The sequence below is a fragment of the Nomascus leucogenys genome, chromosome 17, assembly GCF_006542625.1.
Source record: "Nomascus leucogenys isolate Asia chromosome 17, Asia_NLE_v1, whole genome shotgun sequence".
Taxonomy (NCBI): Eukaryota; Metazoa; Chordata; class Mammalia; order Primates; family Hylobatidae; genus Nomascus; species Nomascus leucogenys.
This window is the reverse complement of record NC_044397.1, coordinates 4,978,316-5,004,897: the sequence shown is the minus strand read 5'-3', so window position 1 is coordinate 5,004,897 and position 26,582 is coordinate 4,978,316. Positions and strand designations below refer to the sequence as shown.

Genomic DNA, 26,582 nt, shown 5'->3' with positions numbered 1-26,582 from the left:
GGCTTGCACTGTGGCTGGAGAGACAGGAAACTGCCAAGGCAGTGGGGTAGGAAGGGTTAAGATGCAGGGAAGGCTTCTCGGGGAGACGACCCTTCCCTCCCCTTGCAACTCACACCTCTCCTCTGAAACAGACACACTGTTCCCATTCTTCTCCCCCCCACCATGTGATATCTTATGTCTCTCCTACCCCAACAATCTGAGGTCCAGAGAGCAGACTCCAGCCTTCATTGCTTGGGTACCCCAGTACTCAGCCTGGGACCTGCCCAGGCAGAGTAGGGGCTCAGCAAACATTTGGGGGAATTACTAGATCAAAAGCAAGCCTTTCTCTCCCAGTCCCTCTGCTTCCCTCCCACCAAGGAAGAGGTATGTTTGGGGTAGGGGCCCAGCAGGATATGCACATTCCTGGCAAGAAGGGACCTACCTGCCTACAGCCAGAAAGGAAGTTTTCGGCTCTAAAGGCAGAGGAAGGGGGCTGGGGGCGTCTAGGTGTGAGGAAGGTCCCTACACAGAAAGGGACAGGAGCAGGTCCCTTTGCAAGTGGGACCCTTTGCAAGTGCTCTGGCCCTGGTGGTCTCCAGCACTGGGGTCAGGTCTTTCTGTCCCCAGGGCTCAGGGGTTCCCCAACTGCATAACTCCTGGGAAACCTGTCCAGGACAGGAAGAAAGACAGAAAACCCCACCCAGGCACCCAGCCCTTGGTGCCAGGAGAGAAGGCTCCCATGGTCTCCCAAACTTAGTAGCAAGGCTAGAGCCAGGATAAAGTGGGTCCTGAGGGTCCCGCAGGAGAGATTCAGCGCTCACCCTGGCCCTGGGTGTGGAGGCTGCGAGGGGGGCAACCACAAAACCACCTCTTCCCCTTGCCACCTTGCCCCACTGACTAGAGTGTGAGTGACTCCCCAAACTCACAGTTTTCTGAGAGTCTCAGATAGAAAGGGCACCATGGGAGCCAACAAGCTGTCCAGGTACCAAGAGCAGAGCCCCAGTATCCTCCCTCCAGCCACCAGGTAACAGAGCCCCAAAACCCCGAGGCAAAAGTTTCTCAAGTTGGAAAAAAAAAAAAAAAAAAAAAAGGCCTGCAGACTTCCCCACAGCGGTTTTCCGCGGGGGCGGGCAGAGGTTTTCTGAGGCCGTGGCTCCCCTTCAGGCGGCTGGGTCCACTGGGCCCGGCCTTCGGCCCCTGCGCCTACCGGCTGGTTCACAGCAGGGCGGGGTAGGGGGAGAGCTCAAAATGCCCGGTGCCCGCAGGGCATGGCGGTCAGGGGGCCATTCAGCCCTGGTTCTCTGTGGAAAGTGAGCTTCTGGGTTCGGCAGTGGGACCGGCACAGATCTTCCCGCAGCTACAGGCCATACGACAACCCCGCTGCTCTTTCTTTCTGCGGGCACTCGGGCCAGTCCTAACAATTGCCCCTCAAGCTGTGTGTGCTGCCCTAACCCTCAATCCCTGACCCGACACAGTGCGTGCTGGGACGAATCTAGGCGGGTCTCCGAAACCGGGGTGAAGATGCTGAAGTTCAGGTAAAAACCCGCATTGGCCAAAATGCTCCCGGGCTTTCTCGGGAGCCACCCGAATGGCAGCTTCAGACTCGGGTTTGCTTCTCCGGACTCCCCACCCCTATTCCCGGCTCCAGGCGCCGCGGTCAACCTGCGGGGAGACTAGGCGTTGGGGTGCCAGACACGCGGCGATCTCCAGACGCCCGAAACGCCAGGCGCCGAGTGAGCGAGTAAAGCAGCCGTGAGGGGGCTGGCCAGGGAAGCCGGGGAGCAAAGGAAAGAGCGGGGCGCGCTCTGGGCTCAGGGTTCCCATACCCTTCCCCCCTAACCTAGGATCGGGGTGGGACGCAGGTGTGTTCACGAGGTCGCCCCAGTTGGGGGACACAGGGAATCCGCCGCCGTCTGGGCCTCTGTCTCAAAATCCGCATTCCGCGAAATCACCCGGTCCTTTATGGGGGCGGCCGGGACCCCAGGTCGCATTCTAGCGCCACTGGCTCTGCTCTGACGCAGCCCAAGGAAGTTTGTTTGGCGTGGATGAGGAGCCCGAGGCTGAAGCGCCGCGGGTCAGAGAGGTGCTGGGGTCGTCCAGGGGAGATACCAGACTCCTCAGTTGGGGCGGGGGTTCCTGCTCGGTCACTCCGGGCTCCTTCCCTGGTGGCCTCCCGGCCCCCGTGGCCGCCCTCTCTTCTCCCCTTACGTGGTGAAGCGGGAGCTCTCTCCACAGCGGGTGAGTAGAGGTGTCAGCCAGATCGTTTCCCCACCCTCCACCTCCGGCGCACAAATCACAGGGGCCATTTCCAGACGCTCTCAAGTCCCCAAGAAGTTTTCCGCTCTATCCCCGAGCTGACTGAGCGATGGGAAAGGGGCTGACTGGCCCTGGCACTTCCGAGGTGCGACCTCAGCAAGACAAGTCCCCTCTTCACCAGAGACGACACGGCGGGTAGGACCGCGACCCCCCGCTCTCTCGCCCCCACTTTCATCTGCCTCCGGCGCGTCCTGGGGAGTCCAGTACCGACTAGAGTTGGGGGGAGCCACTTCCCTTCCCAGCTCTGGAAAGTCTGGGCCGGGAAGTATTCTTTGTCTGACTCGGGGCGGGGAGGGGGTCGCGCCCCCGTACACCCCATTCCCAGCGGCCCGGCAGGGAGGGGGCGGGGCCCAGATTCTTGGGGAAGGGCGGGCCTTGGTGGCCTCTCCGGCCGCCCCCCTCCCTGCCCTGGCCTCCGGCTGCCCCCACTCCTGCCGCGCCACAGCCCCCACCTGTTCCCGAGGCAGCTCCGGCCCGCGGGGGCCCGGGCCAGGGGCGGAATGTCGCGGCTGCGCGAGGTCAGTGCGCCACGGCCGGCCCTGGCTGGAACAAAGTGCGCCGGCCCAGGCCCGGCTCCTCCCGGCGCCCGGCGCGTCTCGGGCGGGCAGTTTGCAAACACAAAGTGAGCCAGCGAGCGGGCGAGAGAGTGCGCGAGCCAGGGAGTTGGTCTGGTCGCCCGCCCAGCCCCCACCCGCGTCCCTGGGCTCGGCCCGCCACCTACCTGTCCCGCCCGGCCGCTCCGTGCGGGCTCCGGCCCGTCAGCCCGCGCGGGGCATGGGGCTCGCTCCGGTCGCAGCCCGGGCCCGCCGCCGCCCGCCGGGGCTGCCCCTCCGCGCCGCCCAGCGCCGCGCAGCTCCCGGGCGTCCTCCCAGCGCGCCGCGCCGACCGCCGCGCGCCTCAACCCCGCCGGGGCATCGCACTTTATGGGCTGCTTGGCTCGCTGCGGCTCCGCTCCTCCTTCCCGGTCCTTCCGCGACGCTCGTCAGCTCGCTCCGGCTCCCGGGCTCCCGGACCCCGGCGTCCCCGCCCCCAGCCCAGCCCTGGTTCCGGCCCGGGCTCCTCCCCGCCGCGCCGCCGCCGCCGCCTGCGCCGCGCCCTCCTCGCGGGCTGGGGGCTCCGTCCCGGCCGCCGGCCGCACTGTCCGGTCCGCAGGGGCGGCGGGCTCCGGACTCCGAGGGGCTGCGACTGAGCCTGGGCTGCGAGTGGCTGCGAGCGGACGGCGCGCGGGCGGGGCAGGAGGGGGCGGGGGAGGAGGAGGGTGGAGAGGGAAGGAGGGAGCGCGCGGAGCGCGAGGGAGGAGGGAGCGAGAGAGCAAGCGGCGGAGGGAGGGGAGACCAACTTCTAGTGCTACCATAATTCGCCTAAAGCAGGTGCAGCAACTTTCACCCCGCCTGGCAGCCTGCTGAGAGCGAGAGAAGACCACGTGCACCAAACTTTAGGGGAGGAAAAATGGGAACATGGGGAGAAGACGTGGGGCGGCAGATCTGAAAAAGGTGGTAGGTGGAGGGACCCCAGGGATTCACCCTGGCCTCGGACTAATCCTATGGCGCGCTTGCAAACCCCGGCCATCCCTTGGAGTCTGGAGGTACGGCCAAGTCCTGCTCCCACACGGTTCACTGGTTCCCGGCGGGCTGCGCTCGGCGCGGGGAGTGGCCGGGGGCCCAGAGACGGAGCCAGTGTCAGGCCCGGGCCCTGCCTGGCCTCCCTCCTGCTCCCCACTGCGTGGGGGCTGAGGGTGGGCTTTCTGAGCCTAGGGTAGAGGGTGGGGAGGCCCCTTCAGGGCTTTGTGAACGGTCACCCCCGGGCGCGCACTGCCTCCCTCTGCGGAAAGGGAATTTCCCGTAAAATGCTCTGCGAACCAGTGAAGAAGGGGCCCAAGGCCAGAGCCATGCGGGCAAAGTGAAGTGCAAAGTTGAGGCAATTATCCGGACAAATTAGATTGTAAACAAAACCCCGCGTCTCTGAACATCGCTTTTGCCCAGGGGGACTGGAGGGATTGTGGTGGTGGCGGCGATGGTGTGTTTGGGTTGGGAGGGGGAGGTCTGGGTGAGGAAATGCCCACGGCCCAAGGGGGAGGGCTGTGTTGGTAGCAGACGCACCACTCAGAGTCCCGTGGAAATCTCAATACCTGTCCCCCTCCCCGCCCCACACACGCCGGAAACATCTCCCATCTGTCGCGTGTGTTGGGGGTGGGGAGAAGTGAAGGAGGCCTCAGGGGTCCTCATGAAGTACCCCAACCTAGCTCAGTGATGCCGGGTCCCCATGACCAAGGGAGAATCCTGTTGTGGGATCAGGACAGGAAGACAATGGCTCTTGAAGCCTCCCCTGGCCCTAAATCCTCAGGCAGGTGGACAAGGGGCCGGTGTAGTATATGAGCCCCTGTGGAGTGGGAGCTGGAAGCCTGAGGGGTGCGGGCGGAGCTGCAAGGATTGATGCTTAGTTGCCTGGGGGGAAAGGATTTCTTGGCCCTTCCAGTGGTCCTTGAAAGAAAAGGGGACCTCAGAGAGGAGGCACCCTCTTGGGTTGTTTTTCATAACTTCTGTCCCTTTTCTGCAATGTTAGTGACACCTGCACAGGTCCACATCTTATGTATTTGCCCTGTTGGGCAAGTGTGACAGGCATACTTAGGTCCTGCTGGAGCGTTTTAGATTTCTAGGTGTGAAATTGTGCAGGGAAGACTCTAAGTGCCATTTATGTGGATATCTCGGTGTCCTTTCCAGTGTGGCAACTGAGATAACCATAGCCGTAAGAATAAAATAACAGCTAACATCTGAGTCGTACCACCTACCAGCCATTTAATCTTCACAGTAAGCCCAGTAGGGAGATAATTCTATTATCTCCATTTTATAGAAGAGGAAACTGAGTCACAAAGAGATCAAGTCACTTGCCTGGGCTTACACAGCTGCTGGTCAGTGATGAGCCAGATTCCAACTAGAGCCACTTCAGTGAGGACAAGAAAGAAGCTTATGGTGGTCCCTGAAGCGGCACTGCCTGCTTGTGGGTTAGCTGAGGGGAAGGGTATTCTGGGAGAAAGAAAGCCCTTGGTAGTACTATCTGATTTATCTCCTGTTGAGGGCCAGCTCGAGTGGAAATCATGGTGTGTGGACAGCCCTAGGCCAAGCCTGGAGTGGCAAGTCCTTGTGTCAGACCAGCTGGGCCAGTGACTATGTCCTCAGTTCTCCTTCCTGTCCTTCTTGCAGCAAAGGCTGAGGGTGGGGTGAGAACTAGGGGCTTTGGAGACAAAAGAGAGAATTTCTGTAGGGGGGTATTGAATGAGGTGACCTCCGAGGGGCTTCAGCCCTCTTCTGGCTGGTTCACTGAATGGTTTTCCCATCCCCTTCCTGCAGCAGCCCTTGTACCTCACACATGGGCTCACTTGCCCAGAGGGATTGCCCTGGGAAATGCTTCGCTTTCAGTTCAGTTTACCCCTCATCTTCAGGCCAGTTCAGTTCACAGCTCCCTGTGAGCTACAGTGGGGGCTCAAGGCATCAAAAGACCCTGTCTTGTCTTCACCTAAAGGGCATTTTAGTAAGGAAGACAAAGCCTCCCCAAAGAAAGATACAGAACAAATGCCCCCAAATCAAAGAAGCCAGTCCAAAGCCCTTCTTCCTGGTGCAAGAGCTTCGTTAAAAAGGTTGAAAAGAGTAGCCCTTGGCTCCAAAGTGGGAGTGACTGGGAGCAGGCAGGAGGGTCCCCTTTCTGTCCTTGTTCCTTCACAGGACTCAGGGCAGGTGCAGGTGCTTTGGCGGTGGCTGGAACCAAGGCTCATGGCTTGGCCCTTCCAGGGGGGCCATAGTTAAGAGCACAGGGGCTAGAGTCAGGCAGCCTTGGGTTGAACTTCAGCCTCTGTCATTTAACCAGTGTGTGACCGAGGCAAGTTACATGATGTTTGAGTCTCAGTTAACTCACTCATCACCTCACTCATCAGTTGGGAGATTGGGAGGCCTCCTTGGGTGGTTGGGAGGGAGGATGGGCAAAACTTCTAGCCTGGTAATGTGTTCCTCACATGCTTTCCATAATTACTTATTTTCCCTTTGATGAGCTCCAGGGTCCTCACTTAAAATGAGGAATGCTGACCTCACAAAGCTGCAAATCATGAGTTGCCACTTATTAAATGCTTGCCAGGCAGTCGAATAACGTGCTGTTCAGCTTATCACCCCAGCAATGGTGACTCTTCTCCAGGTGGAGCTAAGAGAGGTCAAATGACTTGCTCAGTTCACATAGCTAGGAAGTAGCGTGGCGAGTACTTGCTCCCATGTCTCCTGCTCTGAAGCAGATGCCCTTTCCCAAGGTCAGCCGCCACCCTGTTGTGGAGGTGAAGTGGGCTGATGGATGAGCTTGTTCCTAGCAGCAGGCCTGATACTCAGGAGTAGGTTGGGGTGGTGATGATGTGTACATCTAGAAACATTTGCTTCCTTCCTATGGTCCCAACGAACCTAAGCCCAGATATTTTATGTTTCTTTTATTATTATTATTATTATTATTATTATTATTATTATTGAGACAGAGTCTCACTCTGTTGCCCAGGCTGGAGTGCAATGGCACAATCTTGGCTCACTGCAACCTCCGCCTTCTGAGTTGAAGCAATTCTCCTGTCTCAGCCTCCCGAGTAGCTGAGACTACAGGCTCATGCCACCATGCCCTGCTAATTTTTGTATTTTTAGTAGAGATGGGGTTTTGCCATATTGGCCAGTCTGATCTCGAACTCCTGACCGCAAGTGATCTGCCCACCTTGGCCTCCCAAAGTACTGGGATTACAGGCATGAGCCACTACACCTGGCCAAAAACTATTTTTTAGTTATTGAGGAATAAAACTTTATCAGCATAGGCTGGGTGTGGTGGCCCATGCCTGTAATCCCAGCACTTTGGGAGGCCGAGGCAGGTGGGTGGATCACCTGAGTTTGGGAGTTTGAGACCAGCCTGACCAACATGGAGAAACCCCATCTCTACTAAAAATACAAAATTAGCCAGGTGTGGTGGCACATGCCTGTAATCCCAGCTACTCAGGAGGCTGAGGCAGGAGAATTGCTTGAACCTGGGAGGCGGAGGGTGCAGTGAGCTGAACTCGTGCCATTGCACTCTAGCCTGGGCAACAAGAGCGAAACTCTGTCTCAAAAAACAAAACAAAAAACAAAAATAAAACCCACTTTATCAGCATAATACAGTAACTCCACTCCATTCCTAAGTATATGCCAATAAAAATGCATATGTACATATGTTCACCAAAAGGCATACACCAGAATGCTATGCCATCTATTCGCATGTGCTTACTATTCACAACAGCCGTCAACAATGGAATAGGTGACTAAACCACGGTCTTCTCATCCGTGGGCTAGTCCTTGGCAATGAGAATGAGCAAACCATTGCACGTGCAACAACATGGAGGAATCTCACAAATATAACGTTGAGCATAAAAGCCAGACACAAAAGAAAACAGTTTGATTCCATTGATAGGAAATTCAAAACCCAATCCAATGAACTGATGGCTTTAAAACTCAGGAGCATGACTGTTTTAGGTGGGGGTGTGACGGAGGGGCACGAGGGGATTTCTGGGGGTCTTTTTGAATTTGGGAGTTGGTTACATGCATGCGTTCACTTTGTAAACATTAATTGAGCTATAAATTTTATGCTTAAAAGTGAAACATGTAAAAATCATTGCTAATATAGGCCTTTCCGTGACTCTCCTTCTTTCCCATTCTCCATCCTTCCCTTGTGGTTTCCTGAAGTTGGCCTTCCCAAGTAAGTTTTCTACTCTTACTCCTTTGGTATTGCTTAGGTATCTCAAAATTTTCTTTTGTTTTAGTATTTATTTTTATTCACTTTTGTGGCATAGTAAAGTATCAAGCAATTAAAATTTTAAATGAAAGTTAGCCTGCTCCTTGTTTTTACTTGTGTTTTGCTGAACTTCATGCTGCCGAGATGAATGTCTACATTTTTGTTGCATGTGTTGTGTGTGTCTCTGGGTCACTTACTTAAGAGGCCGCTGGAGAGGATTCTACCATATCAGTGTGCCCCATCTTGTTTTGTTACCCAGCTTCCCACTGATGGGACAGTTCGATTGTAGTAGATGTTTGGGTATTATGGTCTCCTTGCTGCGGTAGGCTTCCTTCTGTGACCTCCCTTCCCACTGTGCCTCTCCTTCCCTTCTACTCCGGAATCTTTTTTGTGGTTCTTCTACTCCGGAATCTTTTCCCTTTCCCATCTCTCCCCTGTTCCTCCATTCCCTGCTTCCCAATCTTTCTGACTGGGAAAGACTTAGGATCTGTGCTGATTGGAGGTGAGGGAGGGATAGGAGAGGGACAGCCTTTTCCTTTTCCACAAAGGCTCCTCTTCCCCAAGATCAATGATGATTTAAAGAAAGAAGTATTTCATTAGGGGTTGACATCTTAATGAACCATGCCAGGAACCTTCAAGGCACTCTCTAGGCTTCCTCGGTTTTAAGCGGAGCTCCTACCTCTGGGGGAGGCTTATCAGTTTACCATATTGCCCCAAGTAGATGACCATGGTAGTGTGGGTAGCTGTGCCAGGGGCTGTGGAGGAGAGGGCCGCCAGGACTGGGGCGAGGCTGGCTTGTCCTTCTAGGTGCCAGGCTGACCGGGTGCCTGGGCGCTTGGAGATATTTGCAGTTCCTTTTGGGACTTTTAGGGAGTCAGAGACTCAGGCCTTGTCCAAAAGGTGGTGGGCATGGGACTTTGGGCTGATTGGTGGAAAATCAGTCATTAAAGATCAGGAAATAAGCGATAGCTTGACAAGCAGTGAGCAATTTTCCACTAATTGGAACACAGCATTTTTAGGTCAAATGAGATCCCTACATGGAGGGATTTCTGTGCAGGAAGAGAGCAGGACACACAGGGAAGGGCCAAGAGAGCAGACCCAGTGCCTTATCCCTCCTGCATGCACCCCACCCATGGGGGTGGGGATGGGGTGGAGGATGCGTGAGGGTAGCAGAAGCCCCAGGAGTGGGCACAGAGAAAAGAATTCCTTTTTCCTTCATTTGGTTCTTCCTCATCTTTTTTTTTTTTTGGACGTGGAGCTTCCGCTCTGTTGCCCAGGCTGGAGTGCAGTGGTGCAATCACAGCTCACTGTGATCAACCTCCTGGGCTCAAGTGATCCTCCCACCTCAGCCTTCCGATTAACTGTGACCACAACAGGTGTGAGCTACCACACCCGGGTAGAGAAGGGGTCTCTCTGTTGTGCAGGTTCGTCTCAAACTCCTGGACTCAAATAATTCTCCCGCCTCAGCCTCCTGAAATGCTGGGATTGCAGGTGCAAGCCACCTCTTCCGGCCCTTCCTTATCTTTTAAGAGCTATCCCACATTTTCCATCCACTTGAAGACTTTTGGATTTAAGTCTCAATTCTGTCACTTTTCTAGCCCCAAATCCTGAAGCAAGGGGCTTAACCTCAGTTTACTGAACTGCAAGATGGGAAGAAAGATGAGAGGCTGGCAGAGAGGTCGTGAGGGCAAGTATGGCTCATGTAGGATTCTTCTCAGTTTAGGCATTGGATAGACTATAGCTACTGTTCTTCTTTCTTGATTAACCCAGCCCACTTCTGCCTCTTTCCAGGTGCTCTTTAGCACTGCTATGTCATTGATGTTATAATGTGTTGTTAGCTAACTTGTTTAATAAGCTCCCAGTAACTTTTAACAAACCCTATTTTTTGTTAACTGTTTAGCCATTTTATGCCTCATTTCTCCAACTAGATAATAAACTCCTTAGTTTAGGGACCCACAATTTCAGTCATTTGGGGATTTCTCATTGCATCCAGCTTAATTTCCATTGCAAGGTAGCTGCACAGTACATGCTTATTGATTTGATTATGATTTGATACTTTAGAGCAAAGTTTAAAAAACAAAAAATAGCCTAACACTTTAGGGCAAGTTGGTGTCCTGCAGGTATCAGCTGCATGTTGTCAGACATATGCAATAACTGTGTCTTCAGCGATTGCAAGGAAAGAGCTAGCTAGGGTCAAGGGGGAAACTTGGGTAGAAAATGGGACAAGGAAGACTCTCATTCCCTCAGAGCCATCCCCTTCTCTCAGAGGGCTGTGCTCCCCATTCTTCTCATCTCTCCTCTGGCTCGCTTTCTGCTTGTTGACTTAGGATGCCTTCAGAACTCTGTTCTTAGCAGAGGATGCATTCCTTCCCCATGGAACCTGGAAGACCTGGCGCTTGGAGTGTCAGCTGCTGGTGCTGGAGGGTGAGGTGGGATATGAAAGAGGAAAGTTAAAGCCCAGGTAGACTCACATTGAAAATAGCTGCCACCTGTCGAGCATCGACTGTTCACCAGGCACTTTTAATATGTGTCTCTGATTCCCACAACAGTCCTATTTTTTTTTTAAGAGAAAGCAGTGCTCCAAATGTCAGAGGCAATGAATGTAGAGTAGAAATAAGGGAAGATAAGAGAGTTTTTACACATCCCTTATTGTGTATGGCATCTGGCTGGGTCCATGGAGTGGGGCTCACACATTTCCTCATCCTTGTAATTCTATGCCAGGCCTGGGCCCCAGGCCCCACCTCCTTCCTGGTTCTCCTGCACCCCCTCTTCTTTCTGGTCTTCACCATGTCCCCTAGGGTCTTCTCTCCTCCAGTCCCCTCTGCTCTTGACCCATGGCTCTCCAGCCCCCAGGACCTCTCTCAAGATTGTAAGGCAGCAGGAAGTCCCTGGAGCCAGGCAGTTGAAGGCAAACTGAAGCTGGGTCTTGCTTAAACTTCTTTAACCACCCATGCATCAGACACTGTGCTAAGCACGCTCCACACATGACCTAATTTCACCTCCCAACAGTCCTCTAAGATGATGCAACAGATACTTGTTGGTGCCCTGTCTGATGCACTGTGACTTTTCACCCCTAAGGCTTCCAATCACTAGTGCCTGCCTTTCCTAGCCTAAGGGTTTCCTTTGGCATTAGAGCCCACTTTTCCACTGTGTGGGAGACCAGAAGTGCCAGGGAACTAACACTTCCTGGGGGAGCCCTCCACCCATAACTGATGGGAATTGGTATATAAATACCCCTGCTCCCTCACTCCCCTTGTGGGATAACTCCGAGTCGTGTGTGCCGTGCATAATCCCAGGGTTTCCTCTGTGGGACTGAGCCCATCCTGTAGCTGGCTTGGTAACATATACTTTGTTGCCTCCTTTCCTTGTCTTACCTCCCCACTTTTCTACTGGTATTTCCTTCACCTCCTAAATCAACCATTTGCAATGGAATAGTGTCTCAGGGGCGGCTTCTGTGGGAACCCAGCCTAAATCAGGTTGATACTATTATTATCTTCATTCTATAAATGACAAGACTAAAGCTCAGAAAGGTTGAAATTCATACACGGTTCCACAATTATGTAAGTACAGCACCTGCCTTCATACCCTGGCTTGTTACACACCAGAGTGATCACCTCATTGCTCTAGTATACGGCTTCTTGAGGGCCCTTTCCCTCTCAAGAAGACTGGCTCAAGGCAATTCCCCTTGGCCTCCTGCCTTGAGAGGTAGGAGGTGGGGAGCAGGGTGGGTCAGGGGTACACTGGGAGTATTTCCAGCCCACCTAGTCCCCGTCTTCCTGTGGGACACTGGCCAGCAGTCATAGCCAGTCTCTGGATAGCAGGCAGAAAGAGAAGCAGAGAACACCTACCGGGCTGGAGATATGATGAATAGAAAGAAGTGAAAGCCACCTGGAGTGCTGGAAAAGAAGAGGACTGAATCAGGGGTACAAGGAGAGGGCAGGCTTGGGGCTGAGGAATCTTTCTGAGCATTTGCAGTACACAGCAGCTCCTGCAAAAACAGAAGGAATGCGAAGAGAGACAGGAAAGGATTTATTTTTTTTCTGTTTTATTTTAGAGTCAGGATCTCACTTTGACACCCAGGCTAGAGTGCAGTGACATGACCATAGCTCGCTGCAGCCTCGAATTCCTGGGCTCAAGAGATCCTTCTGCCTTAGCCTCTGAGTAGCTGGGACTACAAAAGGATTTCTTGATGTTAGAGTTTGCTCAGCCAGGGAATGTGGGAAGTCCCCTGCTGAGAATCTTCGGACCAGACAAGAAATTGGCCTGCCTCTTTTATGAGAGTGGAGGTGGGCCCCTTGGGACAGGAAAGACCTGATCCCTCCAGAGACAAAAGTTACCTGGTGAGAACACCTTCATGTTTTCTATTTGTTTGGTTTTCATGACACCTTTGTCTTAGTTTAGGTTCTCCCTGAAGCAGACTCTCACAGTGATTCAAGCATAAGTGGTTTATTTGGGAGGTGGTCCCAGAAATACCAGTGGGGGAGCAGGGCAGGGAGAATGAAGGGAAGGCAGCCAATCAAGGGAGTGTTATCCCACAGTCAGCAAGAGGAGTGCAGTCCCACTGGGGACTTGAGCATGCATAACACACACTGCACACAAGCCAGCCCATGGGCGCAGGCCTTAGGGTACTCATCCACCAACTTCCCCTTCATCATGGGCTGTGTCCTCCTTCTAGGCGCATTCACTCTCCAGCACTTCCGGCCTGCTCTGGGCTGGAGCCAAGGGTGTTTCCACGGCCAGGAAAAAACCCTCAGGCAAAGAGCAGGTGTTGGCAGTAAGCAGGCTTCTACCTTTAGAGGCGAACACTGAGAGAGATGGGCAGGGCGCCAGTGCCTGCCACACTCTGCCCTTCTGTTCTCCTGCTTAACTTTTCCTTTTCATGAGTCTTTGTGGGCTCATCTCATCTCCCACTGTCCTGTCTGAAGCACTGGGCGTTGCCCCACTCTCTCCTCGTCGTCTGTGCTCTCGGACAAGCCCATCTACTCTCATGGTTTTACCTACCACTTTTGAGATGGTGGCTCCCACTACTATAGTGTGTGGGACCTGGATGCCATGTGCATGTTTGTGGGCCTCCAGGGATGGCACACTCAACATGTCCCCAGCCCAAGCCATCTTCTGTATCCATAACATGCTCCACCTCTGCATTTTCGCCCCATTGGTGGCACCATAATCTACCCAGTCACTCTAGAAACTAGAATCATCCCTTGGTTCTCCTTATCTCTTCCTCTTCACATCCAGTCACCAAGTCCTGTGGCTTCCAAGGCATTTCTCAGAGTCATTCCCTCCTCTTTACCTCCACTTTCCCTACTATTGGTCAGGGCAGGACCCTCATCATCTCCCATCTGGAATATTCCAATAGCCTCCTAGCTGGCCTCCCCACTGCCAGCCTTATCCTCTTCTGGAGCCTCCCTTCAGTGCATCCTCCACAGTGGTGAAAAAGTTCTATCTAACATGCCATACCAGGCCGGGTGTGGAAGCTCATGCCTGTAATCTCAGCACTTTGGGAGGCTGAGGCAGACGGATTGCTTGAGGCCAGGAGTTCAAGACCAGCCTGGACGACATGGCAAAGCCCCATCTTTAATAAAAATTAAATAAATAAAATTCCAGCCTGAACTTGTCATGCCCTGCTTAAGACGCATTCAAAATTCAAGCACCTTGGCTGGGTGCGCAGGGTACAAGGTATCCTTTCTTGAACCTCTGGTTCTATCCCTGGCCACTCCCAGCTCTGCCACCTGGGACTTGTGGCATGTCCAGTGCTCTTCCATGTAGCTAGGCTTCCTCTCAGACTGTGTCCTCTGTTTGGAATATCTTTTCTCCCATATGCTTTCACTGCTGACTAAGACCCAGCTCAGATGGCACCTCTTCTTGGAAGTCTTCCCTGAATGCCCCAGGCTGGATTAGACACTCTTCTTTTGTGCTCTTGAATCAGTGCAAACATCAGAAAATCCACTTCAAATTGGGCTTAAATAACAATGAAAATTGACTGACTCTTGTACCTGAAAGTCAAGGGAGCAGGACTCGCTGCAGATGATGTGTGATCCAGGGGCTTAAAACGATGCCCTTGGGTGCTCCCATTGCTTAACTCTGCCTTTTCCTGGGTGGGCTTTATTCTTAGAGTCCTTGGAGGGAGTCCCATCAGCTTCAGACTCACATCCAACCCACTTCAGTCTAGTGAATTGTTCAAGCCAACACTTACTTAGCTTATTTGAACTTGGCTAGGGATTGACTTGCCCTTCTCCAAACCCATCAAAATGGCCAAGGGCTTACAGTGTTCTACTTCAGGGGTTGGTGTATGATGGCCAAATCCTGCTTACCACTTGTTTCTGGAAATAAAGTTGTACTGGAGCAGAGTCATACTCATTTGCTTATGTATCATCTGTGGCTGTTTTTGTGTGACAGGGGCAGAGTTGGGCAGTGGAGGCAAAGACGAGCAAACTTTTGCTGTATTTTAACCTCTGCAGGCTATGAGGCAAAATTGAGAATATGATGCAGGGATTTACATAACAAGAGAGAAAACAAATTTCCACAAAACTTTTATTGATGAAATTAGAATGACAATAATAATTGAGTACTTTTTTTTGTACTACAGGTCTACTAATAAGAAGAATGAAATTTGGGGAAAGGGGATAACATTTTGCTTGGTTGGGGTTCAAAGTTAATGCTCCCTATTATCAAAGCGACCACCAATGTTCATCTGTGAAAACCACTTAGCTAACAGACCATACAAAACCAGGCAGGATTTGGTCTGTGAGCCAGTTTGCAGACTCCTGAATTAAATCAAAGCATTACAGAGCTAAGGGAAGAGACGGTGGGAAGCTGATGCTGGAGATGATACTGACCCCATAGGTCTGTGGGAGGCATCTTATAAGGCATTTCTTTATAAGGCAAGTTCATGTCCATTGAGCTCCTTAATCCTGACAACAATTCCATGAGGGTAGGCAGGGCAAGGATGGTTGTACACTCTTCAGAGAGGAGACTGAGGCTCAGAGAGAAGTGGCTTGTCTGCAGTTTCATAGCAAAGCCTCTCTGGGACACCTTTGAGGATGCTAAGACATGGGCCTTGGAACACGTGCTTTGTTGAGTAATTGAACAATTATGTGTCTCCTGGTTGGAAGACAGGCTGAGCCAGCAGAGGGACAGGCTGGTCTGAACATGGCCTGGATGGCTAAGTTTCCAGCTGGCTTTGTGACATCTAGTGGTCTCCAGGAATAGGGCTGGTCAACATAGTGCCTAGGAACCCAGTGTGGCTTCAAGACTCTCTGAGCATAGGCCTGTCTCCCTATGCAGGACTGGGGATACCGGCGTAGCAGCTAGAAAGAAATCAGGGCTGGGCGTGGTGGCTCACACCTGTAATCCCAGCACTTTGGGAGGCCAAGGCAGGAGGATTGGTTGAGACCAGCCTGGGCAACATAACAAGACCCCCCACTTTTTTTTTTTTTTTTTTGGAGATGGAGTCTCTCTGTGTTGCCCAGGCTGGAGTGCAATGGTGCAATCATGGCTCACTGCAACCTCCACCTCCCAGGCTCAAGCGATTCTCCTTCTTCAGCCTTCCAAGTAGCTGGGATTACAGGCACCCACCATCATGCCTGGCTAATTTTTGTATTTTTGTAGAGACAGGTGTTTTGTAGAGATAGGTGTTTCATGTTGGCCAGGCTGGTCTTGAACTCCTTATCTCAGGTGATCTGCCTGTTTCAGCTTCCCAGAGTGCTGGGATTACAGGTGTGAGCCACCATGCCTGGCCATGAGACCCCTTCTCTACAAAAAATACAGTTATTAGCCAGGCATGATGGCGTGTGCTTATAGTCCCAGATACTCAGGAGGCTGAGATAGGAAAATCTCTTGAGCTCAGGAGGCAGAGGTTGTCATGAACCAAGATCTCACCACTGCATTTCAGCCTGGGCAACAGGGCAAGACTCCGTCACAAAAAAACAAACAAAAAAATAGAAATCAGACTTCAGGCAATAATGCCCAGCCCTACAAACAAAGATTTTGACCCTCTACCTCACTGCCTACAGCCTTCAATGCCTGGCCTCATCTGGGTCCCTGAGGAGCAAGCCTGCATCATGTGTCCTGTGGGCAGGCTGTGGGCAGCCGTCCTCCGGCTTACCTGGCCTCAGGTACGGCTGCCCAAGGTCAGGGAGGGTGGGTGGAGGCAATCAGATGTGAAGGACAGATGCTGAGTTCCTTTCCAGGATGATTTGTAGGTACTGAGCATGCGTGTTCTGGTACATACAAATACACACACAGACACTTCACACATTCCCTGTCTCACACACGTTTTCACACTCCTGTAGTCACCTCCATCTTCACTACCACCATCTCATGCTCACATACATGCACAGTCTCATGGTTTCTCACTTTTTTTTTTTTTTTTTTGAGATGGAGTCTGGCTCTGTCACCCAGGCTGGAGTACAGTGGCAGGATCTCAGCTCACTGCAACCTCTGCCTCCCTGGTTCCGGCGATTCTCCTGCCTCAGCCTCCCAAGTAGCTGGGATTACAACCATGCACCACCACGCCCAGCTAATTTTTGTACTTTTAGTAGAGACGGGGTTTCACCATGTTGGCCAGGCTGGTCTCGAACTCCTGACTTCAGGTGATCCACCCGCCTTGGCCTCCCAAAGTGCTAGGATTACAGGTGTGAGCTACCGCGTCCAGCTGGCTTTTCACATTTTTTCATGCACTCTCAAGCTAGCACAACATATTCATATGCACAACGTGTTCATACATACTTCTATTAGTTTCCTGGGACCGCCACAACAAAGTATCACACACTGGGTAGCTTAAAACAACAAGAATTTATTGTATCACAGTTTTGGAGGCCAGAAGTCCGAAAGCAAGGTTCCTTCTGAGACTTGTGGGGAAGGGCCTTTCCTTGCCTTTGCTGGCTTCTGGTAGCCCCAGGTATTCTTTGGTTTGGAGGTGCATCACTTCAGCTTCTGCCTCCATCTGTCTCTGTGTCTTCACATGGACATCTTATAAGGACACTAGTCATAATGCATGAGGGCCACTCTATTCCAATAGGGACTCATCTAACTGATAACATCTGCAATGATACTGGTTCCAAATAAAATCATATTCGGAGGTTCTGGGGTTAGGACTTCAATATATCCTTTTTGGAGAGGAGCACAATTCAACCCAAAATACCACCTACAGCCATAAAATCTCACATACATAGGCCATACTGCCATAGTGACACAGATATAAACACACATTCCCATAGTCACAAAAATCACACTCCCATATACAATTTCAGGGTCAGACACTCCCATGGTCCCCCCACATGCATGCATACACACACATGGCAAGGTCATCACATACACACTCCTTTAGTTTCCCAGTCTTACATACAGCCCTACACACCCCCTACAGTCACACCCCTTCGCACACCCTCCTGCCCCCACCTCAGTCCCAGAGGCCACCCTGCGGAGGTCACGCTCAGAGACCCGGCACATTTGCAGCCTCGAACTTGGCTCATACATCTCACATCCTCTCCCACCCACACAGTCTCTCCCCTCTGACTCCTCCGCCCAGCTCACCAGTTCCCCCACCAACCCTCATGGCAAGGAGGCAACAGACTGGCTCTGTCCCACTCCAGTGGGGGCACCAGGTGGCTCCCCTCTTGTCCTCTGGAATCTGGTGCCCCCACAAGCCTTCTGCCTTTTCAGGCTCCCACGCTTCCGTCTCGGGGGCAGACAGACAGACAGACAGGCACATCCACACACTCTCATGCTCACACACGCGCCCCTCCAGCAGCCCCACGGCAGCAGTCTGTTCCTCATTATGGGCCAATGCGCCTGTTTACTCACCCAGCTGGAGATGGTTAGAGAGTGATAAATAATGAAAGAGAAAACAGGCTTTTCCCCTCTGTGGCTTCTATTTATGTAACATGTGTCACTGTGCATTCACAGACTTTGTTTCGGAGCTGGTTGCAGGAAATAGTTTATTTTTTCCGGACGGTGGCTTAAGGGGTGGGGAGGTGGGGGGCAGGGTTTGGGTTTCTGATCTCACGCCCATAGGAGTTTCGGAATCTGGCTCCCAGAGTCCTCTTCCCCTGGTGCCTCCTCTCCTCACCTCCCCTGACATCCCCGGGGTGGGCATCATGGCTAGAGGCTGCCTCAGAACCAGGTTCTCCCACTCCACCTATTTGGAATGTGCTGGGGTGGTTGGGGGCCCCTCCCAGCTGCCTCTGAAACCTCCCAGACAGATGGGCTTGTTTTAAGAGCCAGACAGCTTGAGGCTGGGACTCCCAGAGAGGAGGCAGTTGGACAGGGTCTTCCTAGGTAGCCTGCACCTGTTGTTGGGGGAGGATGCAAAAGGATTAATTCTATAAAATAAGAAAAAAAAAAGACCCATACCTCGTGTTCACTTAGCACTTTCATCCCCGTGGTCTCTCTGAGGCCTCACAACTTTTAATGGCTGCTTTCCAGGTGAGAGAACTGGAGGAGGGCTTGCCACGGTCTGTGCAACTGGCTGATGAGGAGCCAGAACTTCACACTCAGGCCTCTGAGTCCAGAAGAGCCTCACACAGCCCGCTGCCTCCTCCTCCCAAGGGTGCCTCCCTTGGTAAAGTTCTTGTCGCCCTCACTCATTCTAAGGTGGATGGGAGTAGTTATAAGGGTGGGGGGGTTGGAATTTGGGGAATGGTGAGTCATCAGAGGTCTGAGAAGTGTCCCCTTCTCCACCCTTTCCGAAACACTAAGGTGAGCCTCGTTTGGGTGACAAACCAGGGAAGGAAGAAGCAGCAGAAGGTGCCCTGCTCCCCAACCTCCAGTGCAGGGAGGCTCTTGGGAAGCTGGAAGGGCACCTGCCCCCACCTGAGCCTGTCTTTTTGAATGCCAGGGCAGGGAGACAATGTCTTTGTTTGACATGGAGCCCCAGTTGTATCCCAGGCCACCTGCTGGGGGGACCCAGAGGTTCTGACCTTTGAGGAATATAGCATCCACTATGGAAAATGGGTCCAGAAGCCCCCAACTCCTGCAGACTGTGGGGGATGAATATATACAGGTGCCATGGGATTAAGGTGCAGGGCAGAATCCTGCCCAGTGACCTCGGGGTTCTTGCAGGGAGCATCCCATTCCTGGCTGGGGGGTGAAGTAGCCACCTTCCCAAGACAAGGACTTTAAACACAGTCTGACAAATAAGAGCACATATGGGCCAAGGGCAAAAGAGAAAAAGTGCTAAGGAGGCAGTTTTCAAATTTAGTGGGTGTCAGATTCACAGGGGAGCTTATTAAATGCGGATCCCTGGGCTCCTTTCCTGGTGTTGATTCAGCAGGTCGGGGGGCGCCAGGAATCAGCATAGTTAGCAAGTTCCTGAGAGTTCTCAGACTAGTGGTTTCCCAAAGACTGGGAGACAACAGTGCCCTATGTGGGCCCTGGAGGCAACCCTCCTGCCCAACGCACAAAGATGAGATGCAAGCATCATGGTTAGGTCGGGAGGGATTTTGACTTCCCCCAAAGAGTGAGAATGATTTGGTTAGAGAATGATAAAATTTATTTGGTCCGAAGGAAGGGAGGGAGGAAGAGAGGAAGGAAAATAGAGTTTACCAATACCTATACGTGCCAAGCTGTTACATGACGCTTTTCGTTTTGCTTTGTGTTTTTGTGTTTTAGAGACAGGGTCTTGCTATGTGGCCCAGGCTGGAGTGCAGTGGCACAATCAAATCACAGCGCACTGCAGCCTCGAATTCCTGGGCTCAAGCAATTCTCCTGCCTCAGCCCTCTGAGTAGCTGGGACTACAGGTGCATGCCACCATGCCTGGCTGTTACACGACATTTTTACCTGGCTGCTTTGACTTTTTGACATTCATATCCATTTTTGGAACCTAAAACGCTGTCAACATTCTATTTCTTATTACCAAGTAATGCTCATACAGACATACCCGCCACAGCCCAAGTCAAAACTTTGTGTCAGCTGGGATGTTGTGCACACCTTGGAGCATTTACCACATGCCAGGCATTGTGCTTTGCACGTACTGCTTTGTTTTTTACTGCACCGCAGCACCGACAGGCAATACTATTCCCATTTTGCTGATGAGGACAGCAAGGGTCAGAGAGGTTTGGTGACTTGCCTAAGGCCACCCGGCTACGTCAACCCTGGCAACAGGAAGAGCTGGTGCTTTTGATTTTTTTACTGATCTAGGGAGAGGCCCTATTGGGGAGGTAGAGGGACTGAATCCAGATCCTGCTTTACAGCCCCCTCTCCAGGACTCCCTCCCTCCCACTCTGGAATGGGGAGGTGGATGGAGAGGCACCCTCTCTGCCACTCACTCAACCCCTCTGCCTTTGGGACCCTATGGACTCTCATACAGCCCACCCAGCTTGCACCCTGAGCTCTCTCCCAAGAAGCTGAGCACCTGGGGTCTAAGGCACTCCCTTCCAATTCAGTCCCTGGAGCACTTATGGCTCTGAGGGAGTCCCTGGAGAGGGGGCCGAAAGAGGTGGGGGAGCTTAAGGAGCACCTTTCCTGGGCTTCCAGGAGCCTCTTACATCCCTATCCCCTTGGCAGAATGGGTGTGTCACAACTGGAGGGTGGGGGTGTATGGGGATGGCAGAACTGGCCAGACCTACGGTCCCAGATGTTTGTTCAGGCTGCGGCTGAGCCTGATTTCAGACGTAGGGACTCCCAGCAGCTTCATGGAGGTCCTGCCTGGACCCCCACATGGACACTCACTTGCTTACTTGCACACACGCGTGCCCTCATGCGACTCCCCTCCACACAGAGTTCCACTTGTGAAAACCCAGACAAAGCTCCAGACTAATGTCCCTGTGGACAGTGACGTGAATGGTAAAAATCATCCTCAACCCCAGGTGCTCTGCACACGCTGACTGTAAACTTCACATTGATCCTGCGAGGACGCTTTTCCTGATTACCTCCCCCCACCCACCACACACCTTATAGATGAGAAAAATGGGCTTCAGAAAAGCCAAGTGACCGGTCTGAGGCCACACTGCGACCCCATCGCAGAGCAGGGACGGGGGTGCATCTGTTGCAGAGCTCACCCGCGTCCCTCTCACCAGTCTGCTTTTCCCGTCTGGCTCCCAGGACCCAGCAGGTGTTCAGCACGTCCACTGATGAATGTGTATGTCTGTGTTTTCTTTCACACACAGTGCAGGCTCCAGCTGCCCCTCTCTCCAAACCCACTCTGAGCTGTGATCTCCCTGCAGGCTCAGAAACTTGCATACCGCTTGGCTTCCCCTACAGCCAGAACTAGTGCCAGCCTGAATTCCCTGGGCCCCAGCCTCGGTTTCCCCTGAGTTTCTCAGGCCTGCACACCTGAGCAAGTCCCTCCCTGCTTTGAGCAGACCCACAGCACTGGTTGAGCTCCTGCTCCAGGCCTGACCCCCACTGTGGAAGCCTCTGGGGTCCAGCCACCTCCATTCTCCTCTCTTCTTCCGCAACGTCAGGCCTGGCACTGCCCCCACTCAGCCCCCTCTCCCTACAGCCCCCCGGGAGCCCAGGCTTTGCTTGAGGGCAGCGAGTGAAGCCGGCTGTAACAGAGAAACCTCAGGCTCCTCTTTAGAAGTCCCCGGAGGAGGCAGATCTGAGGAAAGGCTGCCGAGAAGGCGCCTGCAGCAATGTCAGCTTGAGAACAACCTGGCTGACAGGATGCTGAGCGGGGATTAAGGTCGGGATCAGGGAAGCCGGGGAAATGAAGGCAAGTTCCCTGCTCCCCTCTCTGCCACCGCGGCTGGGTTTGTCTTCTTGTTTGTTCTGGCTCTGGGAAAGTGGGCGGGGAGGGAAGTGGGCAGGGGTGAGGTGGGGAGGTGGAGGGAAGGACAGGGCAGAGGTGGAGAAGGGCTGGTAGGGGGGTGGAGGGAGGTGGAGGGAAGAGAAAGTCAGGCCTCCTCTGGGTCTTGGGGCTCGGCCAGGGGTGGGGCAGAGGCACAGATGGCCCTTACCTGGGACCCTTCCCCTATACCTGTCCCTATAGCCAGTCTGCCAGCCAGTGGAGCAGCCAGTCACCCCCCGACCCCCACCCCGGAACCCTCCCTCATGTCCTGAGTGTGGGTGGCAGGACCAGTGAGAACAGAATCGACCTTGCCCTGAGAGGCTCCCAGATCAGTCTACCTCCAGAGGTAGTCTGGATGCAGATGCAGTCTACCTCCAGAGAGGAGGTGAGCCTGTTTCCACCTGTCTACACATGCAAGATCCCCTTTTCTGGGGAAAGACCATTACCCCAACCTGCCTCATCATTGACATGTCACAAGAGTCCAGCCAAACAGGCTACTGATTTCCAGGTCATCCAGTGCACCACAATTCCAGTGAAACCTCAAATCCTTGCATTGCCCTTGGTGTGGTAGTGAAGAACGTGGCTTCTGGTTTCTGACTGCACGGGGTCGCCTTTTGGCTCTGCCACTGATTTGCTATGTCACATTGGGCAAGCTGGCTAACTTTCTATGCCTCAGTGGGATAAAATCATAGCACCTTCTTATAAACTTGTCAGGAAGATAGAGGGAGTGGACACGTGTGAAGTGCTTGGCATAGGGCCTGCCATGGAGGACAGAGGACATATGCCATAGCGTAGCTTTATTTATTATTGGGGCAGAGTACAGGAATAAGTGTGGCAATTTGAAGTGACTTAGCTGAAAGCTTCCTGGGGGAAGGGGTGTGAAAATCTCATTTTGGAGGCTGAGACTGGGCAGGGGTAGAGAAGTGAATTGGGGGTATGGAACTGAGCTCCCATTTGCCGGGAGAGTGAGTTAAGGATGTATCTGGTGAGAGGTGAGAGGCAGAGAGGATGCATTTTCTAGGAGCCCCCATCCCAGCCAGGCTTTCTCCAAAGTTCCCACTTTAATTAGGGGTAACTCTTCCAGCCCTGCCAAGGGCAGGCCAGGGGTGCCAAGACCATGAAAACATGCAGTTTTTCATGGTGACCTTCCCAGAATGGAGTTTATTCCAGAAACCCTAGCCATTCAGGGAGACTCCACTTGTACCTGGGTTTTCTGGACCTGGCAAGGGAAGAAACAGGCACAGACAGTATAGACCTGGAGGCAGATCGTCCCTAGGGTTGGGTTCCAGCTCTGTGACTGATCATCTATGTGCCTTGGAGCCAGTCAATTAGCCTCTCTGGACCTTAGCTGCCAGGTCTGTGAAATGAGATAGTAATACGTACCTTAGAGGTGTAATGATGAGTAGTTACTCCATAACTATCCACTGCTGATATTCAACTTAGCAAAGAGTTGCTGAGGTCCAGCCAGCTACTGGGGCCCTAATGAATGAGAGACCCTTTCCTAGCCCTCGAGTAGCTGGTGGCCTGCATGTGAGTCCAAATATGATGCTGAAGGCAGTGGCGCTACCTTAAAGGTCCACCTGGGAACCAAAGAGAAGGAGTTCCTGGCATCCACGTCCCAGGAACGTCCCAGGACACCCAAGCAGGGCCTGCTCCCCTGGCCCACCCTCCAGCCCTGCTTGGGTGTCCTCAGCCTCAGCCTATCACCCTATCTCTGGGACACCCTGGCCAGCAAGCTGGGGATGAGGACAGTGTTGGTGGGGGAGGGGAATGAGAACCTTAGGATGGGGTTCTGGGGTTCTGGTAATTGGGGAAAAGCTCTGCTGGGTCTGATTTCTGGGGGAAAGCCTTGGGCAAGGAGGCCCAGGCCCTGCAGAAGTGTGTGAGGAGCACCTTATTGGGGATTTTATCTCTAGGGTCCTGGTTCTAGAATTTTAAAAACCCGTTTTCTTTTCTTTTTGTTCTGTTAATAAAAGTTATGTATATTTATTGTTTAAAAAAATGGAAAATACAGGCCAGGCATGGTGGCTCATGCCTATAATCCCAGCACTTTGGGAGGCTGAGGCGGGTGGATCACGAGGTCAGGAGTTCAAAACTAGCCTGGCCAAGATGGTGAAACCCCATCTCTGCTAAAGCTAGAAAAATTAGCCAGGCATGGTGGCAGTTGCCTGTAATCCCAGCTACTCGGGAGGCTGAGCAGGAGAATTGCTTGAACCTGGGCAGCAGAGGTTGCAGTGAGCTGAGATCCAGCCACTGCACTCCAGCCTGGGTGACAGAGTGAGACTCCATCTCAAAAAAAAAAAAAAAAAAAAAGGAAAATACAGAAAAGCATAAAAAAGGAAATAAAGATCAGCCATAATCTTTCCACCCAGAGATAATCATGGTACGACTTTACTGTATCTCCTAGTTTTTTTAAAGCTGACTCTCATACACACATTTACACACACTCACATGGACACACACATTCACACACACATTCACAAATATACACTCACTCGCACTCACACATTTACATACACATATATGTAACTTTTTGTTACATGTTTAATGTACACGTCTTTAAAAGTTTAGAAACAAGATCATGGAATCATGAATACATCACCATTTTGTCAACTAATTTTTTTATTAAATAAAATATTGAGAACTTTTCCCCCAGGTCATTACATATTCTTCTCCAACATAATTTAAAACGACTGTGTAGTGCTCTGCCTTTGGGCATAAAGCATATCATTTGCATATCATTTTATCAGTCATCACCTGTTGGTCATCCATCCATTTCTAGATTTTTGCTATTATAAATAACACTGAGGTGAACATCCTTGCAGAGAAATCTTCGAGGGGGTCGCTAACTTTCCAATTGTCTATTCATGTCTGTCTACTCCCAGCTTTGATTTTGAACCTTTCTAGGCAGGATCTGTGTCTGATTCGTTGTGACCCCAAAGTCTAGCTTGGCTGCTGGTTCACTGTAGGCATCCAATAATGGTTGAATTGAGTTGCTTTTCTAGAGCATGTGCCCTGGGCTGAGGAATTGGGAAAGTGGGCTGACGAGGAAAGAGCCCACCTTTCCTGCTAGAACACTCAGGGGTCCCCAGTGCCTCTATGCTGGACCTGCTAACTTCTCCTAGGAAAACACCTTCCCAAGCACAGAGCCACTGGCCATCCCAGGGGCTCACTGAATGGCCCTCCTGTATCTCTTATCTTCCCAGGCAAACTGAACCTTGCCCAGACCCTCCCCCTTCATCCCCTACCCCACCATCTCCGACTCTTTTGAGTTCTTTTGTTGTGTTTTCAAGCTGAAGGCCCAGCAGACAGAGCCCTCTCACCTCTCACCTGCCCGTGTCTGCTGGAGCAATGTTGCGGCAGCTCCCAGCTCCCCATGCAGTCGTCTCCTCCGTGGCCCCCACTTTTGACAGCACAGCCTGCTTGGCTCCTGAGAAGTGCCCACGTGGCACACCTCACCCCTGCCCCTGCTCTGCCTGCCACCTCTCATGGCACCAAAGGAGCCTTTGTCTCTTCCTCGTGGGGGCTCTTAGCAGATGCTGACGTTCTGATTTGTAGAATCATGGATTTTGAAGTGGGGACCCAGGTCCCAGTGTTTCAGTGGGTCTTTAAAAAACAGAGAAAGAGAGAGAAAGATAGAGAGAGAGAGAGAGAGAGAGAGAGAGAAAGTGAGCAAGAGCACGAGAGGTAAGAGGCAAAAGCTGAGAGGTAAGACTTACTAACTTAATTTCCCTTCACCAGCATCCACACTCCAAACGTCCTGGAATTTCTTCCCTTCTTTTCAATTTTTAATCTCTTCTTTTCCTCTCTTTTCTTTCCCTCTTCCCCCTTTTCACTCCTTTCCTTCTCCGCTTTCTCTGTCTCTCTCAGCTCTGACACGAACACCCCCCCACCCTCCTGTCCTCCTCTCCCCTCCTCTCCCCTCCTCTCCTCCTCTCCCCTCCTCTCCCCTCCTCTCCTCCTCTCCCCTCCTCTCCCCTTCTTTTTTAAGCTTTTTTTTTTCTTTTAACTTTCAAGGTCATTCCGGACTCCTGATGCTGCCAGTCCCGCGGTGAGACGTGAGCGCCATTGGCGTCCGTGGCCTCTGTTTCCGTGGCAACCTAGTAACCATTAATTTTCAATTAAAGGAGACAAAAAGCTCGATGACAGCTCCAGGTCTGCTGAAGATGTCAAGAATCTGTATTAATATACAGCAAGAGAGCATAATTGTGTGTCCATCTTCCAGAGCAGCGAAAAATGGAGGGATAATTACCAGCTCGAAAGCCACTCTGTAATTTAGTTCTTACTGTCACCACAGCCCTACACATTAGCATAAATTAAAAGCAGAGTTTATTGTTATCAAAGTGCATTGATATCGCCAGACCTGCTTTCTTCCTTTTAACTGTTTGTCGTGGGTGAGTGACTCCCCAACTCTTGCCAGGGTTTCCCCAGGGTGGGGAGAGTGGAAGTGTGGCTGCTAGACCTGAAAGGTCTAGCTGCCAGCCTCCTTCAGGGCAGGTGGGGACAAGGGTCAGCATGTTGCCCCTCTGATAGGGTCTGGGGATGATGAGGGGGATGGAGGAGGCTTGGATATTTATTCACTTTTCACATGTAAGTGCTTTGTTTTGCCAATGCGGGCTCCAGCTCTTTGCAGAGGGGGCTGCTGCCCCGTCACAGGTCCCCCTTTAGTGCCTAGTACAGTGCAGGGCAGATGATGAGTGCTCTAAGGCAATGTGTTAAACAAAGGAATGAGTGCACGTGTAGGGGTATTCTCCCGGGGTGAATGTCAGTGGAGAGACC

The 26,582-nt window shown here is 52.4% G+C and overlaps 1 protein-coding gene and 1 long non-coding RNA gene across 8 annotated transcripts in view; one reads left to right on the top strand and one right to left on the bottom strand.

The window, feature by feature from the left end:
- The window catches only part of FOXP4 (forkhead box P4), a 56,235-nt gene extending 52,736 nt beyond the window's left edge, over positions 1-3,499 (bottom strand). For 4 of the 7 annotated variants that reach the window (XM_003266292.3, XM_030796591.1, XM_030796589.1 and 1 more), the window contains exon 1: positions 3,017-3,479. The gene's annotated coding sequence lies outside the window, so the exon portion shown is untranslated. Of the gene's footprint in view, positions 1-3,016 lie in introns of all 7 variants that reach the window. The other 3 variants (XM_012496571.2, XM_003266293.3, XM_030796592.1) reach the window with 2 other exon arrangements.
- A 137-nt stretch (positions 3,500-3,636) lies between these two features.
- LOC101178452 lies at positions 3,637-26,151 on the top strand. The gene is made up of 2 exons (XR_001113426.2): positions 3,637-3,791; positions 25,821-26,151. It is a non-coding gene; the product is annotated as an uncharacterized LOC101178452 (long non-coding RNA).
- The last annotated feature ends 431 nt before the right edge of the window (positions 26,152-26,582 follow it).